The 16,818-nt window shown below is 40.8% G+C and overlaps 1 long non-coding RNA gene across 5 annotated transcripts in view; it reads left to right on the top strand.

Moving 5' to 3' along the window:
* The first annotated feature begins 2,128 nt into the window (after positions 1-2,128).
* Positions 2,129-16,818, top strand: part of LOC147148623 (uncharacterized) — a 153,168-nt gene continuing 138,478 nt past the window's right edge. For all 5 annotated transcript variants that reach the window (XR_015086511.1, XR_015086513.1, XR_015086516.1 and 2 more), the window contains exons 1-2: positions 2,129-2,245; positions 4,309-4,383. This is a non-coding gene — a long non-coding RNA (uncharacterized LOC147148623). The remainder of the gene's footprint in view (positions 2,246-4,308; positions 4,384-16,818) is intronic.

The following is a 16,818-nucleotide window of genomic DNA, read 5'->3' as shown; positions in this document are numbered from 1 at the left end:
CAAGGTGATTCAGCAATCAATGTGGTGAGGTCCTTGTTTTTAGCCCGCTGCTGCTCTTTGAAGAGATCTCCACTTTCCCGGGAATGTGTTCCCACTGCCGAAGTGATGATAAAACACTTTTCCTCAGAGGGCCATGATGAATTATTTCATGGGTCGCTGATTACTCACCGCATACTGATCTTGGCTCTCTATGAGTTAGCTAGAGGAAGCTTTCATTGCGGCGCACGTCAATATTGAATATCGTTTTCCTGTTTTACCTGTAACCATGCAGCACGTGGAGAAAAAAAAAGTAGGACCTCAAAAGAGTGGCGGATAAATATATAATTGTTTGTTCAAGGGTGTTTTTGCACAGTGTGAGACCTTACCATGTAGAATGCACCGCAGGCAGTCTCTTGAGGGAAGGTCTCATTTTCTGCCTCCCGCCGTGAAATATTCAGCCGGGTCCGAAAATAATATGGGAACCGTTTCAAGGCTTAGCACCTTTCAAATATGCTGGCATTAATGGACAGGGCATTAAATGAAGCGCAGCCCTCTCATAGCAAAAGGGGGGAGCAGAGGTTTTGAGTCCACAGCCAGGGTTTCGCATAATACTAATGACGGTTGAAGTGGCGTCTACATATAAAGCACAGTATCGTGATTAGTTGGTGCCGAGGATGAGCCAGTGAAACGCAGCCAACACTTTTCCCTTTAGTCATTCAAGGTCTGTTTGGTTTTGAGAAGCAACAATACGCGCATAAATGATGATAAATAAAATACAGGTACCTACATTTCACCACTGAATGCCAAAATGATACCTGCGCCTGTTATTCTATCTGAATGTGAACACGGGAGAGAGAAAGAGAGGAAACTCAAGGGTGCACACGATAAATGCAGCGACGGCGAAGAGAAGATTGTTATAGAAGGGCTTTGTTGAAAGGATTCAAGGGTTTAACAATCCCACATCCTCTCAGGCTGTCCTTCATCTCCAATAATCAAGCTTGGCCGCAGAATATCCCCCTGGATGGAGACAAACCGTGTTGCCGTGCCTGCCTTGCACTCATCTTTAAACCGCCAGTCTTGGGGTTTCCTCTTGAAGTCTTATGTCACATTTACGGCTTCAAACGCCCAGCACTGCAGACGGCCATGTCTTTAAAGCCAGATATTGCTCCTTTTTTCTTTTTTTCTCTACATTAGCATGAGATGAAGGGAAGAGTGATGCTTATGATGCAACGCGTTCCCTGAGAATTTGGTGCCACTGTGAACTTTGTTTGCGCTGCACAAAGAGGCCTCCGAAGCAAACTTCTAAACTCAGGTGAAAGTGCAAGCATGTAGCTCCAGAATATACAAAAAAAAAAAAAATTGACATCCTGCAAATAAAAATGACATGATAGCGATATGTAGACATCCCACTTCCATGAAATTTCCCATGGAGGTCCTAGCAACAAACCACACTACCAGGTTTTCTGATACACACACTCAAAATAGGTACATTATATTTTATATGTTGTCTATTGAATTTAACTATTACCAAATACAGCTTTCTTGTATTCTTACAATAGTGGTTTATTACCTGTCAGTGTTCTACTTCACACTAAGGACTAGTGAAGGGTAATTCATGTTCAAGGACAACTCGGTAGAGTAATGTTACAATGTGACGTGAAATGGTGAATTGATGACATGCCATAAAGATCTATTTCAAATAGAGTAGAGGACTTTTTATTGAGGACAATTAAGACAATACCATTTTCAGACTATCGCCAAAGAAAATCAGAATCAAAATATACTTTACTAAAAGTATTTGTTTTCAACATTTTGTCCATTATTTATTTTTAGACTTACAACCTGCATATACAGATTGATAAAACACGTTGGAAAATACTTCACATAACTTCCCATAAACAAATTACTTCCTAATTCCTATAGTAAAAATAATTTGGATATATATTTTTTTTATTTATGAGCTATATGTATGTGTGTGTGTGTGTATATATATATCAAGTTTAAAATTATCACGTTTTTCACCATATTCTCATTTTTGGAGTTGAACCTGTACAGTGGTGCAATACAGTACTGTGAAGAGACCCAGTGCCAGTTCGGGAATTGTACACTTGGGGGCGCTGCAGGCCACCACTTCCATGTTTCCCCTTCATGAGCGTTGAAAGGCCAATGGGCTCGCTTTGGGTCTGGCTGTTAGTGACCGGGCTGGCTGTGTGTGTGCGCGCGTGAGTGTCTTTGTGCACGCACTTTAAGCAGGATGATACCACAGGTAGGTTTATGCCACGGTCCGTGTCACTCTTTAGAAAATTTAACACCGAGAAAACAAGAGCGTGACCCCAAAATTGTCCCTCTTCCAACGGTTCGCCGGGGCTCACGTCACCTCGCAGTCGTCTAGTTACAGCCTGTAACGTTTTTTGGCGGTGAAAACAATTCAGCTGTTACGTTGTGTACACCGCACCCTCCACTACCCCTCGTTTGACGCCTTTGCCTGCTAATAGCTCGTCCGGTTGAAGGTCAGCTTACTCCTCTAATGAGCTGCTGCGAGGATTTGGATCAGCAATTTAAAGCATGGAAGGTCACGCATTCGGCCGCTTACTGGCGACAACACTAGGCACACAGACAGGAGAGTTGTGTCAAAATGGTGTATTTACAAAAATATGTTCAACTACGTGGCTCAACTGGGATCGGACCACTGGTAGTCCGCAAGCCGTAGTTTGGGATTTTCAAAATAGTTTGCAATACATTGGATCATTTAAAAAAGTGCTTACCGTCATATTGTGACCAGCACGTCAATAAAACAAACACACTAATCAATTACTCACCCATATATAACTTAGCTCTGGGCCACTTAAATGTTCAAATGACTTTTTTTCTTTTTATTCCTTTTTTTTGGGGGGGGGGGGGGGATCAAGAATATAAACTCATTTTTTGAGAGCAAAGGTTTTGTTTACATGATAACAGACCTAATCTAACAAGAATTAAATTGTATTTTTAATATTCACTTTTTTAAACGACTTTAATTCCTGTGTTAAACTTTGACTTTATCATATATCAACTTTGTCTTAAAAAAATACAACTTTATTCTCATTACATTACTTATTTACTTCTTTTTAAAAAAAAAGAGTTTATTGTAACAGTAAGACACCGATCGAAAATAGGTCATTTGTTCATTCGCATGGCATTTAGGGCGTTACAAAATCGCGTGATGTATCTAGGAGCAATACTAAGAATTGTTTTTCTAAAAACCTGATTTCTTTTATTCCCTATGGAACTGGAATTGTGATGAAACTGGCAAGTATGGTCAAGTTTTTGCTCCTCATTCTTCATAATTTTCACCATCACAGCAGTATCCTTCATGTTTTGTTTATTTCACATCAGCAAACTTTGTTGGTGGTAACAGCATTGCTTTCAATAAACACTTCGACATAATTACTACCAATCAAATCAATGTGCATGAATTAAACCTGTCTATAGGATGCAAATTATGGTGACACAACTGTAAATATGAAATTAATATCTTTCTGACAGTGTTATGACTTTCACTTCAGCAAAATGTCATGAAATCATGCCGGTATACAATATTGTTAGGCCTGTATCCCTAATGCAACGTAACCCTCCTGCTTCTTTCAAATGAATATGTACACTACAGTATATACTTTAAATGTAGTTTTTTTTAAAAACTTCTAATGGTCAACTTGAAGCCAATAATTTAAGACTCAAGGAGAGTGTTATACACACATATATAGAATATTAATAGAATCATTCTATTGTCATTATTATTGTTATTCTTGGAAGACTATACGTCTAGCAAAATGGAGTAAAACAATGATAATGTCTTTACGCTTTCTATACTCCAAGCATGTCCGGTGTCCAAGAAAACGCCGAGGTGTGAGAGCTGAGATTTCTCAGAACACACACACACATTTGAGTCTTCAGCTCCTGGAGGGTTTGGTTCTGGGGTTCCCTTGAAAAAGTCCATCACAGGCAGTGGGCCTAGAGCCAACTGGGTTGGACTGTAGGGTGGGACCCAAACAGATGGGAACTAGCGTAAAAAGGTGAGGACGAGGTCAATCTGAGCACGGGCGATAAAGCCGTGGGCAGCGCTTGTAGCACTGTTTTAAAAGTTAACTGGAGAAAACAGCTTGTGTGGTCAGAATAAACTCATAAGAACATATTGCAGCATTTCCCCCCCTCCTGCTTTTATCTAGATTGCCACAGGCGGAAGAAACAGACAACAAATGTTGGAAAAATTGTCTGGAAATCAGGAGTATGCTGAATCCTGCGGATGTCCCCCTTTTCTCTGGTCTAAACCAGATTTTTTTTCTTTACCAGGATTGTGGTACCTGAGACACAAGAAGTTGAAGCACTGTCCACACACACCACACGTCGCATCGGACGACATCGCAGGTAATTAATGAACACGCCGAAGGTTGTAGTTTGGAGTTCAATGATTAAAGTCAACCAAAATGATCACTCAAAATGCAAATCTCATGAGGGATCTCAAGGACCTTAATATGTTTTTATTTTTCTTTGGCTTTTTTGTCCAAAGTGTTATGAAAACCACAGAATGGGGAGTGGGACTTCTCACTACAATATGAGCAATATATATATCAAAGATGCCGTAAAGTGAAGTCAGAGACTTGATTCTAAATATAGTACAGTTATACGTGTTTACTAAAAAAAAAAAAAAAAAATGAAGAATTAGAACTATGCATGTAGTGCTAAATTATGACAATATGGAATTTAAACTGTTTTTCATCATTGCAGTTTTCCATATTTTTCGGGGCCCCAGTGAGACAGCTCAGCATTAGTCGGCCCTTCCCCACGAGATAAGAAATTCATATGCAGAGGTGGGCATTCTGTCAGACTGACGGACCGGTCCGTCAGTCCGTCACTGATGGATGCCCGTTTTGCTGACGATTGGCCGGACATCTTTTAAAAATGATGCACTGGCGAATGACGGAAGTGAGTATTCATCCGTCAGTGTAATCGTCAGTAACAGCGTCCGTCAGTCCGTCCGACGCCCGTTTTTCTGATGTATTTTGGTGGGGACCAACTGACAGACTAACTCACAGATTTAACTGATGGACTGACTGACGGGTTAATGATTAAAATTGAATTTGTCACCAAAAATAACAGACTGACGAATGACAGACGGGCACCCTGACGAAATACGGACCAGCAAAATTTTGTAAAATGCCCATCTCTGGTCATTTTCATCTGACACAATTGCGATGGCCAGTTAGCTAGCTACCTAACAAAAACAATTACAAAACATTTTACCGATGGTTCCTCCTCTGTCACTTGGTGAGCGCCTCGTTGTCGGCTTGGCGTGTGCACACATTCCGCAGAGAAAGATGTAAGAGCCAAGGAGGAGTGAATTCAGTGTCACAAAACAGATTGCGTTTAATTTATGAAGGATCCAACTCGTCAAGTATGTTTTGCTTTTTCTTTGGCTTTGTTTTCTTTGGTACTGGAGTAGTTTTACTTCATTTTAGTTTTATTGCACCATGTTTAGTGTCTCTTTAAACCTACATGATGGTTAATTTTGCTTGAAAGGGTTTTATGCTGCACAAAGTTTTGGCTCAACCAGCATCAAGGAATGCATTGTGCTGTACTTTTGGACGCTCCACGGTAGCAGGAAAAGACACAGGGTGGGGGAGTCCACTTGACCACTAGTAAACTCTTCATAACACGCGTTGTGATTGAGCACCTCAGCCTTATTTATTTTCATGTACCCACCCTCGCATTCATTTTCACGTCAACACCGCCCACCCCCCCATCACTGTAAAAACACTCTCCTCAGCGGCACCAGATCCAGATTAACCGAGAGCCCCCTAATGTAGTAATTACACCAAGCCAAACATCTATTTTTCACCTGTGCCCTGCCATTATTCTCTGTCTCCCTAGCCACTCTATTGGAAGTCACTTACTCGCCTTACAATGACTTATCATTGACTGCCATTTAGACGTTCCTGAGCAATTTGTCTTTTGCCAGCCATCCTCATTGCGATGAACGATCTTTCTTTCTCCACTATATGAAACATTTGTGGGCAAAAAAGGAAGACAAACCGCTCCTCAAACATACACAAAGAGCGCAGTGTGTCTTAACAGATACTATAAAAGTGACAGACAAGGAAAATAATGTAGCCAGCTTTGCCAGTCCAAACGCCTCAGGGACCAGTAGGAGGGGAAAAAAACATCTCCTCCATGACACAAATGTGTTAAATGGGTCGTGCGGCTACTCTAGCTTCTGGTGATTGCAGTCACAAACAAACTAGAAGTCTTAATGCTGCCCTTTTGTAGTGAAAGGAACTGTATTTGTCAAAGTGGCACTAGAACCATGTGACTTATCTTAGCCAATCAATGAAGTCTAATGATGCTCGCTAGCTGCTCAAATGATCTAATTGTTTAATGACTAGGGTTGGGCATCGTTTGAATTTGGACGATTCCGGTTCCGATTTTGTTTCTTTGATTCAATTCCGGTTCCTAACGATTCTTGATTCCGATTCTTAACAAAAAATTGTCATTTCAATTTCATGAAGTCATGTCACCATGTCACTGAAAGAGAGAGGCAAGCATTACGATGTTGTTTCCTAGGCTTGCTTTGTCACATTCTGTGTCTGTCACCCAGTGTCTGAAAAGGGTGACTAATTGTCACCCAAATTCATATGCACAGCTCTACTCATGTTCATTTCAACCTGTGAAAATATAAAAGTGATCGGCATAATATTTGGGATTTTATTGACCTTAAATGTGAGCTCGTCTGAGGAAAACACACTACCACCTCCACAAAATTGAAAATATTGTGCCGATCGGTTTTAAATTTTTACAGGAGCAGGAAAGTGCAAATGAATCACCCGGCCCGAGATGGAGCTCCATGTCGCGGATACCTGCCACTCAGGCAGCTGAGGATGCCCGCCGTTCACGCAGCCGTAGCAGTTGAAAACGCTGAATCTGTCCAGCCAGAAACATAGCTCCGCGTCGCGGTGTAAGTGGCTGTTTCGAGTCCGCCGATTTGGGATAGGCAGCTGCGCGACAACCCCCGGGGGTTGGCTTGCCGAAATTTGAAAAATTCAGCACGCCTGCGACCCTAGTGAGGATATGCGGTGAAGAAAATGGATGGATGGATGGATGGAAATTTCAGATCACCGGAGCTCCAGGGAGGGGGCCGACCCTCCAGCCCAATGTGGCTGCTCAGTATGGCTCTTTTTAGGACCCGGAAAAAAAAGCTAACCCTTATAGATTGAAATTTAATATCTAAAGACCTACTAAGAATTCATCTTACGAAAAGCCTCTCGGAACGCATTGTGTTCATATCTTGGGGACTTATCAAAGAAAGTAAATCTGGAATAAAAGAAACTGCATATAAGCTGCTCATTTTCTCATTCTCTCCTATGTAAGCCATGAAGATGAAATATCACAAAGATTATCCAATCTTTGTGATATTTTCAGAGCTTGAAGTGGGCATTAGTAAAAAATGCTCCCATACATTTTGGTGCGGATTGATCGCCGTTTTTTACATTATTAGAGGCATATGTACAATGATTTTCAATGGAAAAATTGTGTTCCGTTCCTCCACAGCCACCCACATGGGAGGAGGGAGGGGGGGCTTGGCCATATTGCTGAGTAAAATGCAGGGTTTTCAGAGTAGTTGGTTATTTACCTATTCCTCAAAAACAAAATGACAATATGACAATGCAAGCTAATAACGTTTTCTGATCAAGGATACATGAAGAGAGTTTTTGAGTGAACAATGGGCCATCTCGGTCGGATGGTCCCTTTAGGGGGGGAAAAACAAATCTGACATTAAGTAAGTTGTCTTTGGCAGTAGTTGGTGCTTTTCTTTGTCGGTTTGACACATCGGCGAACCATCATCTGCATCACCAAGAAAGGTCTTTGTTCACAATGTATTATCATTGTTTTAAATTCAATTTTATGTCTGTATCAAAAGTGCTAGAGGTACTGGTACTCTGTATCGGTGAGTGATTACTTATACTGGCATCAGACCAAAAAAAGTGGTTTCGAACATCCCTAGTATGAATTGCCTTTGTAGGCTTCAACATGCCCGAAAAGTCAAACATTTTGCAATTGTGTGTATGCATTTATGTCAGGGGTCCCTTTTACAACTCACCAGAGTGTAAGAGACAAAAAAGGTAGTCCCTGACACAGGGTCCACCTACTAGTTGACACGAAATTGCAGAGCTGGGCATAGCCTAACCGTCACGAAATTCCTGTCTGCGTATTTAGCCGACCTACGTGGTCTCTGTCGAGTCTCTGTATTGGTCCGAGTCAGCCAAATGGCGTCGAGAATGGACTTAACCGGTACCACGTCACACGCAGGTACTGCAGTCCTGACACACACAGCCAAACAAAGAAAAGAAAAAAAAAACACACATGCAATGACGTGTGCTCCATTTTATTTTTATTTCACCAATCACCACCCTGTGTGTGTGTTTGTGTGTGTTTGTTGTTTTTAGTTGCAATTTTTCTTTGTGTGTGATGTGTACATTAAGATCTCGCGGATTGGCTGTCGCCGATGAGGGACGGACTGGGACCACGTGGGTCGGTTATAAATATGCAGATGGAAACTTTGTGACGGTTACGCGATGTCCAGCTCTGCGAAATTGGTGTACAGTATATTGCAACAGGACACACGAAAAAGTAGCAAGAACCCACTCCTGGTATGAAATGGGAAGTTGGCCGTTTTGGTCCAAAGCAGCCATTTTGGGTGAATTTCAGAGCTCATCCCAATACTATGATGAACTACGACTATCGGAATCAGGTATTGTAGACGGATAGGCAACACTAAATGGTGAAGCGTTTTTACCAATGACCTCTATTTGGGCAAAACACGGCGTCGATTTGATGATCTTTTTGAGGGTATGCCTTTAAAAATTTGCAATCATTGCTACTTGTAGCTCTGATATTTGGTTTGTTTTCATTCTCTAATGGTGTCCTTGACTTGCAGGTTATGTTATATTTTGGTTTTGTTTGCACGAAGGTAAGGTTTATAAACCAGACCACATTTTGCCAGTTTCCATGCAGTGCCAACAAGGGGCTTTATGAATTCATTATATCATCCGACACTCAAGGTTTTCTATGCATAAAAGCAATGCTGATGGAGCGTTTAGCCACAACTCCCTGTGCGTAGGACGGCAGCCAAAAGGGTTTATCACGTTCTTAACTTGGGGGGGTGTCTGATTAGCCTCCCTTACTGCTTAACACAATGACAAATAACCACGATTCTTTTTCTTGCACTGATAATCAGGACAACTTAAACATTTCTCACCGGCCTGGAGTGAGACCATTAATCCTCCTGCGATGGCGCCGATAAGTGGTGACTTCAGAGTAATGGCCTTGTCACCTTCAAAAAAGTGGGAGAGAATGTAAGCAATTAAAAAGCGACACCCGTTATATCTTTTTTTTGCGTGTCACATCTATCTGTGTCAACTGCCAGTTTTAATAGACTGATTAATGGAATTATATTTTTTTGTAATTATAAGTACTGTATTAAAAGCGATGTTCTCTGCATACAAAATATTAAATATTGTAAGTTAGATAGCAGACATGGGGAAAAAAATCTGACTATGGAGCATAAATGTAATTTGCTGTTAAGATCAAAAACAAATCGTGTGCTGCTTCACTTGAAGATGGGTTTTACTTTTCCATTTAGTTTACAATATTCAAGATGAAACTGACATGCATATCTTTAGCTCTTACTGGGAATGCAGCACTTTAAACAAAACCACGACACATTATGTTTTGGTTTTGAAATAATATTGCCCATCATTTGTGTTTTATCTAAATCTATGCGACTCTTCTGGTACATTATCACAGTTGCTTGTACAGTGGCACCTTGACTTACAAGTTGAATTTGTTCCGTGACTAAGCTCGTAACTCAATTTATTCGTGCATCAAATCAGTTTTTCCATTGAAATAATCTATTCCAGCCCTCCCTCCCAAAAAAAACACACTTACATGGTTTAATTCAGTAAATTTTTACAAATAGGTTAATGCAGTTTTTCATGGTCTGAAATTTTGAATTTGTGTTATACTATAAAATGCCTCGACGAATGTGGCTTTCCTTGTTTGTTTTTTGTTTGTTTGTTTTTCAATCACTCTGGTGGCGTATCTGAAGCTCGCTCATAAATAAAATTGTAGCTCGCAACACAAAGCAAAAAAAAAAGCGTAAGTCGGGGTACTCGTAATGCAAGCTACCACTGTTTTTGGACTTGTCTTGGAATGATTGGATGAATTGATATTTTTGTGTTGAAAAACCTGTAAGACCATACAGTCAATTATCTCAACTTATATACATTAAGTGTTACATTGTTCCGTCTAAATTGAACTTTTTGTCATTCATCGTTAACCTCCACCACCCAAATAAAAAAGCCTGACGATGTCATACACAGTACATCCAGAGATGGACATTCCCTCCTAGGGACGGAACGGTCCACAAAATGGGCATCCGTCTTGCACGGTAAACGGTAATGTAAGGACGGAAGCACTTTAAAAGGACAAGGACGGACGGGGTCGGAGCATGATTATTTTTATGAATAAGGACGGGGGGATGATGATGGAAGTCTACACAAGTCTTGGACGGAGGATGTACTGGCAAAAAAAGGGTAAAGTGCCCATCTCTGAGTATATCTAAGGCTCCATCAAAAGGGTCCCGAGCCCAGAGTTTCAAATCCCCCTCCAAAGCCCGTTTTGGCTACTCTTTGTTTGGCTCATTGGCATTCTGACCCCATGCGTTCTCAAACTTTGATCTCAAAGCTTTGGGAAAGCCGTATTGCTTCTTTAAACACATTATCAGCGGACTTGGATTTTAAGAATATCACTAATCATCTTAAGGTTTTAGTGCAGCATGGCAGCGTCATCAAAGCCTTCTGGGTCCATTCACTGGCTTGGGACACTGTAAAAACAGTCAAATGCACACAGATGTAATCAGGACTAGTTGTTTTTGATCCATACATTTAGGAGGGGAGCAACTTAAGTCTATCAAAAACTGAAATTGACGGCACTAAGTTTTCGTTAAACTTCAGTAATACTTAAAATATTACAATGAATCAATCTCAGTCAGCATCCTGTATACAACGGGAGACCTTTGCCTTCAGCTGAGCCCCTTTTTTGGCTCATTTCCCACTTTCATCAAAAACGTAAATCAAGTGCAACAAGATTTACAATAACATATTAGCAAACCTCAAACTGCAGCTTTCATTAAGCCTGATTCATTTGCTAGGTTAAGATTTCCGCCTACACTGCGGCATCATAACTCGGCATCTTGTGAGTCTTTAATGAATAATGAATGTCTAAATATATCAACTGACAAGGAGTGCTTGCCTTGTTTTAAAGACTGAGATTTGACATGCTTAGTATACAATGGTTGTACGTAATTAGAGTAGTGTAAGGTAACAGCACTGTTCTTGGTATTCATTTAGAAATTACCTGCCGTGTTTTTCATTTATATTTTTTATTTCATACTAGTCATCCCTATTGAACCTTAAGAATGCTGTGTTGTATTGACTTTAGGGCAGATATGATTTTAATATAAAATCTCTTGTTTTTGTTCCCTCTTTACGAGAAACCGCAAATGACAATGACATTACTGGAAACGAAAAATAATGTTGCTCTTTAGATGTTTTTTTTTTTTTTAAATTAGCCATCAAATTGTCTTGTCCACAGTCTGTCATTGAAGAGTAACAGTGCACTCCCTCTAGCTCTCCCCTTCTTCTTTCTCAAGAGTTGTCAAGGTGAAGCTGGCTAAATTTTGCAAAATATTTGCGGCTTGTGAGTGCTTAGCTCGGGCTTTAAGTGTCCAACGTGGATAAATCACTGCTTTTGTAAAGTATAAATGGACTGTCATCAATGTTCAGTGCAATTGACTTTGTGGCTGGCTTGAGTCCTTTGTTCTCATATGTAAAACAACGAAATGGTTATGCTACTGGATTCAACTTTCTAGACACTTAAAAAAAAAAAAAAAATAGTCATGAGAGGGCTTGACAAAGTTGGTAATTTGTCAACATTGACTGTGCATTTGTAGAATTGCTGTTTTCTCATCGCAGCCATGTCGTTAGTGTAAGCCGGGCACATCAGCGGGGAAGCTTGAAATCGATATTTTAAATACAAAATCGTCTTGTCCCATCAATCCCAATTAATGATTGACTCTACTCGTTTTTTGACGATTATGACATCCGCTGTGGGAAGTCGATCTGAATCCACAAAGACCTCAACTATGGCAGCATTCGTTAATCGCTTGGTCTCTCTAATAGAAAATGTAAGATTAATTCAAACGATGTATTGTTAATCGTCCCTTATATGATCAAGGAAAAATATTGTCAAATTTATTTCAGATATGTTGTGTCTTTTTAATAGGTTGTCTTTTTAATAGGTTACTTTACACGATGCAAGAGTGCTGTAAGCACGTCAGGAGCCGGTGGGGTATAGGCAGTGGACTGTACCAAGAGAATCTCTGCGTAAAGCAGTTTGGAGTTTAATCTTGTGATCACAAATGCCCATCTTTTTGGGAGGCACTTTGCAGAAAATGTGTTTGCGCACGTGATTGCACAGCGATCTGTTTGTGCCCCGTCGGCTCCTCTTAAAGCTTCTCAATCTCGTCAGCCCCCGCCCGTGATTGCGATTTGGCACCTCGAGTCACATTGTCTTCATCTGGAAATATTTCAGCCGCATTTGGCGAGATGAGGGATAAAGGAGGAGAGGGTAAAAACACACCCTGTTGTGTGAATCCTAGAGAAGGCCTTGAACCCTGCCATTCATCCCTTTCACTTCATCAGCTGAGTCTAATTGCCAGAGAGGACAGAATACCCAGGGCCCAATTGTTCTTTATCCTCTTTGGAGCCTCTGAGGCATGAAAAGAGAAAGGCCTGCTTTTGATCTTTTTTTGTTAGTTTTTTTTTTTCTTCTTCTATCATCCCCTACTATCCTCTCGCTTAGAGTGGGACACTCCTTTTCAAACGGTGCCCCCTTCTTCATCCACACTAAATAATTATCAAGCTCTGCTTCATCAAATAATGGTGGGTATGGGAGGTCATGATGGGGAGGGCCAGAGGTCCGCAGGGGTGGCCGCTAGGACGCTGTGGCGCTCCCCAACTCATCTCGTAGGCATGCTTCTTAGTGCTGACTACCTTTATAGACCTTGACCCCGGTTTTCGTTTGCCTGTCCTAATGAGACCCTCTCATGCGTCCCCAGCAATGGAGGGCTTGCAATGGCGGGGTTGGGAGGCCAAAGTACAATGAGACGCAGCACTGTGCTCAAACAAGAGCGCATCTGTGCTATCTTATTAAAGCCTTGGAAAGGAGCTCATGCGTCTCAACGTCCCATAGGCACCGAGAGCAGATCTATTGACACCTACTTGTCCTTTTCGGTCAACACCTTTCAGTCAGCAGGCAGGCACACCCAAGCTCTCATTGCAAATAATTCCCGGTGCAGTATTTAGCGATGCAAAGTGCTTCACTTGGTTAGCATGGGGATGGAGAAGGGTTTTTTGTGAAGATGAAAAACTCTTTGCAAGTAGAGAAATGACGAGCAGTGTCAAAGGCCCCCCCTCCCCACCTCTCCTGACAAAAGCAAACATTACTTGTATCAAAAGAATGCAGGGGCACCATCTCTCCTGATGCTTTGATGAAAATTATTATTTTTTCTTCAAATGGATTCACAAGCATGCAGATGCTTGTTGATTTTTCTTTCAGAATTGCTCATACACAATTTTTTTTTGTCGACCTTAGGTATCGGCCTTGGCGCTCATCCGACTCTCAGAAATGTGTCAAAACGTGATGACTAAAATGGCACTTTGGTGATTAAAGATACTGTGCAAGAAATAACGAGACCGCCAACCTAGCTAACTCGCAAACAAAAGCGACAGCGGGACATGCTACGAGGATTCGAGCAAAGTGACAAACAAAAACACAAGTTGCACCAACAAAAACCTTAAAGCAATCATGTTACGCACGCCGAACATCTGAGCACTTTGCCAGAACAAAGCAGAGTTGCTGTCAGTGCATCGATCCACTCCTGAAGGAGCATGTTCGCACACACACGCACGCACACGCTTTTGGCTCTCTGATTGCTCCCTGCTTTTCGCCTTCTCCCCCACCCAACACCCTACCCCGGGCCTCTAATGCTCCTCTCTGACTGCTCCCTCAGAATGTTCTTATTGATCTGGCCTACTTCGCCGGCGTTAACTCGCTGATAAAATCGGACCAAGGGCTTCCAACAGCATGACGAGTGTTTGGATGTCTGGTAATGACGTTTAAAGAAAACATTTTCAAAACCTGATTTAGTCCTGGTGGCACAACTTGAATACACCAATTTTCCAACTGCCGTCCATTCTGGTCGTCTATTTGAAGCTTTCAATGCCAGGCAAGAAGCTGAGAGTGTAAATAAAGTACTTCAAGCTGAAGAAGTTTGTTTTTAAGCACGTTACAGGGGAAATCAACCCAAACGTTTATTTCAAGAACTTGTTCTATGCTCACCTGTTTTCTGAAGCTGAGCCATAATTGGTTGTTATCTGAGCCCTGAGCAACTGTGATGTCATTTTCAGTTGGCAAAGTGACAAAATGGCCGCCCTTAAAATGTCTAAAAACAGGTGGATTTTGCTGCTTAACTCAAATTCCACAAACACAATATTAATCAGAATGCCTTGTTTTAATCATGTGGTCCCGCATAGAACATATTCTTGAAAAAAAATGTTTGGATTGACTTCCTCTTTCAAATATGAACAGTGACCATGTGCAGAAATAGCAAGAAAGACCCACCCGAGAGAGAAACTTATGCAAAGCAAGTTACTTTTTGTAGAGCACAATGAAATTACAGGACAATATATAACAGAATAACAGGACAAAATAAATCATTCCATAAAGCAGTCAAGCGATTAATTAATGAAGGTAAGTGATGACTGCAGGTAAAATACTAGTTGTCATATGCACTGCTAAATAAAACAGTTTTCAGCATTATTTTGAACAGTCACATCTTCTGGAAGAATGCTCCAGATTTTAGCAGCAACGGAAACGTAGCCTCACTGTGTTTAGTCCTGACTCCCTTTTGGTTTTCAGAGCCCAAGAGGGTACATATGGCTTTCACATGTCAGAGATGTACTTTGGCGCTAGACCACGAACAGACTTGCTCACAAGTGGAGCTGTTATGCAATCTGAACGCTAGCAAGCCGGTTCAGAGATCTAAGAGCTGGGCTAATATGATTGTGTTCAATTTTACTATAAAGGACGACAATTCTAGATGGCCGATTGTTTTTGATCAGTTAGCATATATTCTATGGTCAAGCCCAGAAGTATTTGGACAATTGATAATAATTAGGTTTAATTTAGTTCGGTTTTGAGTAGGAGCATTCCGGATGTACTTCAGCTCTCGTATAGCGCATTTAGAAATCTCAGTAAACAAGGTTGTTACAGTAGTCTTACCTGCTGGTGACAAATGCAAGGAAAACAGCTCTACTGTACAGCCTTTGCCATTGTGTGGTACAGAGGCAAAGAAATTGGGATGCAGCTCAATGTTTGTTTACAAAATAAAACCCACTGTAAAGATGATATAAAACACAATAGTATGCCATGAGCCAACTAAAATATGCAGCGAATAAACAACAGCAAGGCAAAGTGAAATAATGTCATCTACAAGTTTTGGCAGAGTCAGGAATGAATAACAGTATGCACAAGGGGATAATGGTCGGCTGATAAGATGAACATATTACTGATACAAGTAGAAGAGGAACAAATGCCAACCTTACTGTAGGAAATAAACACTAATGGAAACAGTATAACATAAAGTATGCACAAGAAAAATAAGGTCCAGAATCTTAGGGTAGTCCCGTTTATTAACGTCGACCCGTTTACTGAATCCACTAAAATATTCGGCTTTGTTGTCGCAAATTACAGAGAAGCAGCATCACTCATCACTGAGTTCAGTCTCACTTTCATTTTGTATTTTTTGGCATGATGAGGGTGTGCACTTGAGCAGAGCAAATCTGTTCAAGACATTTCAACATGGAGTTCATTGCAAAATTCATAAACAGCAAATCTGATTTAAGAGAAGCTGCTTTGTGGTTTGGGAAAATGTGTAAAATCTGCCAGTAAACTGCATTTTTTTTTCTGTTTAAGCATCAGAGAAGGTGAAACATGCTCTACAGCCTGAACATCAACTTCCCATAGCTGACCTCATGTTGTCCTTCTTTAGATTACAAACTAGTTAAGACTCAATCAACTCCGCCTCTACTGCCCAAGAAGCGCACTCCTTTTTACCCCATTTGCTACAAAATGTAATTAATCCACAATTAATTCCACACAATCAATATTCTTGATCCTTGATTAGTATGCCCATCCCTCATACCGAGTGTTGTTGTCATCTTTTGGTCAATTACAATTTAAGTCTAGAGCTTAACATTTAATTAAACTTTTTCATAGTTTTCCCTAATAGCCATCATAACTAAATATCGTTTAACTTAAGATGGTATTTTCATCAATGATTTTTGATAGGAATCACGTGTTAGGATAAGCACCTCGGGAATCGTTATCAGACTAAAGCTATTTCTCCAGAAATTAAATGAAAAATAAGAGTTTGTCTCTCGTGAGTGACTAAATGTCAGTTTGAGTACATTTTTTTTTCCCAACGTCTTTAGTGCTGTCATGTTCACAGCATTCCATGTGGGAGGGTCTGCTGATAAGCGAGCCATCTGTAGTGGGCTGCCGAATGACATGCTGTAAAGCGAGATTTGAGAGTGTGGAGAGACTTGACTTGACAAATGTTGGCACGTAATGAGACAGAAGGGAGTTTAAAAAAAAAAAAAAAGCAGAAGTCTGTCCAGAGATAAA

The sequence above is a fragment of the Filicampus tigris genome, chromosome 4 (genome assembly GCF_054856515.1).
Source record: "Filicampus tigris isolate MCC_2025a chromosome 4, RoL_Ftig_1.0, whole genome shotgun sequence".
Classification (NCBI taxonomy): domain Eukaryota; kingdom Metazoa; phylum Chordata; class Actinopteri; order Syngnathiformes; family Syngnathidae; genus Filicampus; species Filicampus tigris.
The sequence above is the reverse complement of the archived record's forward strand: the minus strand, read 5'-3'. Positions and strand labels throughout refer to the sequence as shown.